The sequence below is a fragment of the Copadichromis virginalis genome, linkage group LG15 (assembly GCF_057382275.1).
Source record: "Copadichromis virginalis isolate Kocher_CV1m ecotype Utaka linkage group LG15, C_Virginalis_male_GT1.1, whole genome shotgun sequence".
Lineage (NCBI taxonomy): Eukaryota > Metazoa > Chordata > Actinopteri > Cichliformes > Cichlidae > Copadichromis > Copadichromis virginalis.
In genome coordinates, this window is record NC_140632.1 from 30941067 (window position 1) to 30946229 (window position 5163).

A 5163-nucleotide genomic window follows, 5' to 3' on the forward strand; every position below is an offset into this window, starting at 1 on the left:
TTTAACACGATCATCCCCTCAAAACTTGCCACGAAGCTCGACGACCTTGGGCTGGGAACACCGATCTGCAGATGGATTCTAAACTTCCTCACAAACAGGCCCCAGGTGGTGAGAGTTGGTAAGCACACCTTCTCATCACTCATCCTAAACACAGGGACGCCACAGGGTGGTGTGCTTAGCCCCCTCCTATATTCCCTGTTCACACACGACTGTGTTGCTAAACAAGAGTCCAACATCATCATCAAGTTTGCGGATGACACAACCATCATAGGCCTCATCACAGACAACAATGAGATGGCCTATAGAAGAAAGTATAATTTATTGGTCCCCTTGGGGAAAATTCCTCTCTGCATTTAACCCATTCACTCAGTGAAGCAGTGGGCAGCCACTGGGCGCCCGGGGAGCAGTGTGTAGGGACGGTACCTTGCTCAGGGGTACCTCAGGGTAGCTGTTCAGGGGAATCGAACCCCCGACCTTCCGATCATGGGGCCACCACTCTACCTACTGAGCTATCCCTGCCCATAGAGAGGAGGTGATGGCGCTGTACGAGTGGTGCCTGGAAAATAACCTGACTCTCAACATCAGCAAAACTAGAGAGATGATAGTGGACTACCGGAAATGACCAGTCAGAGAATGCCAGCCCATCCACATCAACAGTGTCAAGGTCGAAAGGGTCAGCAGCTTCAAGTTCCTTGGAGTCAACATCACTGAGGACTTCTCCTGGACCCTTCACACAGACACTGCTATCAGGAAAGCTCGCCAGCGGCTTTACTTCCTGAGGAGGCTGAGGAAGTTTAGCATGAATGCCAACATCACCTCAAATTTTTACAGGTGTGCAATTGAGAGCTTGCTGACGAGCTGCATCACAGTTTGGTACGGAAGCTGCTCTGCCAGCAGCCATAAATCACTACAGAGGGTGGTGAAGGCAGCAGAGCACATCACTGGCACGAGGCTTCCTGCCATTCAGGACATTTATCTCCAGCGATGCCTCCGTAAAGCACACAGCATCATCAAGGACCACCCAGCACATCAGCTGTTCTCCTTGTTACCATCTGGCAGACGTTACAGGAGCCTGTCTGCTCGGACTACAAGACTCAAAAACAGTTTTTACCACCAAGCCATACGACACCTCAACCACAACACTTAAACACACACAACACAGCACTCAGAAGCTACCCTGCAGCTTCACAAGTACTCTATTTAATCTGCACTGGTCACTCCACTTTATTGTCATTGATATTTATATTTAAAAGTGCAATACTGTAATTTTCTGCTGCTCACTCCTGTGCAATATCCCATCTGCCCTCCCGTCATATTTCTTTTCAAGATTTTCTTATTTAATCACTAGTGTACATATATTTATATTTATAGATACATATATATTTAGTCATCTTTTCTCTTTTACCATGTCTCTCTAATATTTTGCTCCTTACTATTTTTCTATTTTCTTTATTATTTTCTTTTCTTTTATTTTATTTTCTCCTATAGGAGAAAATATGAAAAAAATACTGTATCATGCTGCTGAGTGACTGCTGTTCGTCAAACACATTTCATTGCAATGTTGACCCTGTGCTAACTTGCATATGACAAATAAAACTGAAAACTGAAACTGAAACATCTATTATGCGATATGAAAAGAAAAGATATTATGAGCAGCTGCTTCAAAAACATAAAAATAATATTAAGGCTACCTGGAGTATATTAAATAGGATAATAAAAAATCTAAATAGTATATGTTCTCCAACACGTATTGTAAAAAGAGGTAATGTAGTGATTGAGAAAATTGAGAACATAGTTAATGAATTTAATGATTACTTTGTTAATGTAGGTCCCAACTTGGCAAAAGAGATTTCTGTACCAGGAGGAAATGATGATAAAGTAGATTCTACTTCTTGTAAATGTAACTCAATGTTTCTTGGTGGAGTCTGTGAGAGTGACATTGTGGAAGTGGTGAGTAAATTCAAGAGTAAAAAAATCCATGGATTGTGACGACCTTGACATGTCACTAATTAAAGAAGTTCTTCATAGTGTCCTTCCGCCATTAACATATATTTGTAACAAATCATTTCAAACTGGAATATATCCAGATAAAATGAAAATTGCCAAAGTGATCCCATTATATAAAACTGGTGATAAACAGATTGTGTCAAACTATAGACCGGTATCTTTACTGCCTCAGTTTTCGAAGATTCTTGAAAAACTATTTGCAAACTAACTAGATTCCTTTATTGATCAATATGATTTATTGAATGATCATCAGTATGGCTTCAGAAGAAATCGTTCAACATCTTTAGCTGTGATGGAATTTATTGAAAACATTGCAACGGCTGTGGATGAAAAACAGTTTGGAATAGGTGTGTTCATTGATTTACGTAAAGCCTTTGATACGATAGATCATTCTTTACTTTTACGGAAGTGTGAAAGGTATGGTTTAAGAGGTGTTGTACAATTTTGGTTAAATAGTTACTTGAATAATAGGTTCCAATATGTGAGTATTAATAACATGAAATCTAAACTTAGAAAAGTAACTTGTGGAGTTCCGCAAGGATCTGTTTTGGGACCTAAATTATTTTTACTTTATATAAATGATATTTGTACAGCCAGTGATACTTTAAAATATGTGATATTTGCTGATGATACAAACTTATTTTGCTCTGGAAAGGACATAGATAAACAGGGGAAACAGAACTCATGAAGTTAAATAGATGGTTTGTATTTAATAAACTATCATTGAATGAAAGTAAAACACAATTTATGTTATTTGGAGGTAGTAAATGTAATATTAAAGTAAAATTGAATTTAAATAATGTTGAAATTGAAAGAGTATATCAGACAACATTTTTAGGAGTAATTATTGATGATAAACTTTGTTGGAAGCCCCACATAGAACATGTGAAACCGAAATTATCCAAGTCTATTTCTATTCTTTATAATACAAGAGATTCTTTGAATAAGAACTGCCTTTATTTATTGTATACTTCCCTTTGTTTGCCTTATATGACCTATTTTGCGAAATTTGGGGGAACACATACAAAACATATTTGGATTCAATATTTAAATTGCAAAAAAGAGCTATTAGAATAATAAATAAAGTTGGATATAGGGAGTCCACCAACCAGTTTTTTGTAGGATCATCTATGTTAAAATTCATGGACATTATATATTCTAAAACTTTAGAAATGATATATCGAGTGATGAAAAAGAATCTTTCAATTTGTATTTTAAGTATGTTTCAACTAAGAGATGGAAAATATGATTTGAGGGGGTCTTATAAGTCTGAAATACCTAAAGTGAGAACCAATGTTAAGTATAGATGTGTGTCAGTTTTGGGAGTGAAAGTATGTAATGGACTTAATGATGAACTGAAGAGGTGTTGTCATTTTTTGTCATTTTTCAGGAAGAATTTAAAACAGGATGTGAGGATGCGTGAATCCAGTTTAACTCACTGTGCGATCAACAGATCATAGTCCAAAGCTCCAGACTAAAACAACACAAAGAAAGTCAGGCTTAACTTTAAAACTACACTGTAAAAAAAATTGTAATATAAAAGTATTTTACTGTGTATTTCAGAGGGTTTTTTTACTGTTTTTCTAGAACATCATTAAATTTACATAAATAGACTGTGATTTTACACGTCAAATGTAAAATAACATAAGATCGCTGTAAATGTAATAAAACCTAATTTTCTTGTTTTTTAAATATATTTTTTGTACATATGCATTAATCACAAATGTATCATAATTTCACAAATATTTTTCTGTTATTTGAGAGATTGAACTGTTAAATTCAAATGTAATACTATGGAAAAATATATAAAATGATCTAAATTAATGAGAACAATTAATAATTAAAGGAGTATTTAAATTATAATTTTGCTGAAAATATTATGCCATCTAGGTCTGTTTCAATGATTCAGAGGTGAAAATATAATCAATAGGAATAAAAAACATGACGATAAACATCGCCCAATAAATTTGAACTAACAACCACAAGGTCACGGGTATGGCTGTGGAAAGCCCGGTGGAAGAGAGAGGTTGGTGAAAGATCATCCACCCAGTGCTGCAAGGCAAGTATATCAAACTCAGCTTAGTAGAATTAACTTGGTATTGCTTGACCACTATGGCTTGTGGTTTACTGAGATGGTAAAAGGCATGGAATCCCTAGCTATAAAGGTAAAGCACGTTGTCTGTCAGTATAAGTTGCAGTTAGTATACAGCTAGACCAGCCGCTATCTTGCTGGCTAGCAGAGTTATTGTAAACCTGGGCTGAGGTTAGATTATTATCCTTCACCTGTGTACAAGCTGTGTGGGACAACATTTTACACTCATGCATCAAAAACCAGTCTCTCATCCCTTCTAGTCCTCCTAGTCATGGATACATAAAGTCCGCTTCTGTCCTTCATCAAGTCAAGTCTACCTAAACTGAAAGACCCTGAGCCTTTGCTCGAGCTTTTACAAGATTTGAGAGTTGAGGGACTGGAGGACCTGAGCTATCTGCAGGAAAGTGACCTCCTTCCTGTCCTGCGGCCAGTTGAAGTTAGAAAACTTCTCTCACAGCTTAAAAAGACAAGTATGTATTTCAATTCTGTATGTAACAAAACTTTCATGTCAGAAAAATATGCATAGTCAAATAAATTTACTGGGCACACTTGTTGACACAGTTAATAGTGGATGGTAGTTGTGTTGTACTGCGTGGCATTATAGCAAGAGAGGAACACTTCAAAGTGTATCAATTGAGCTGAGTGTATAATTATGTTAACTATTGATAATCACAAATTGAGCTTTGTGATGTCTGTGTACAAATATAAGATGTAATTCCTGTCCTGTGTGTTACGGCCGAGAGGGCCAGGCTGTGGACTCAAATGCAGACACAGAGGGAGGCAAAACGGGCGTGAACACAGTGCTTTATTTACAGAGCCTAGTGAAGTTACAGAGCAGAAAACTATGAATGCTATGAACTATGAATGCTATGAACTGTGGAAGCTATGAACTGTGGAAGCTATGAACTGTGGAAGCTATGACCTGAGAACTGTGAGGCAAAACTGTGAACATGAAACTCTGAGTGCTAGATTTCACGGATGGATCCGGGGAATGGAAAAAGGGGGCAGCGGCTTGGATGGAGGTGTGCAGTCACTATGATGAGAGGAGAAAAGTAGTCAGTGGT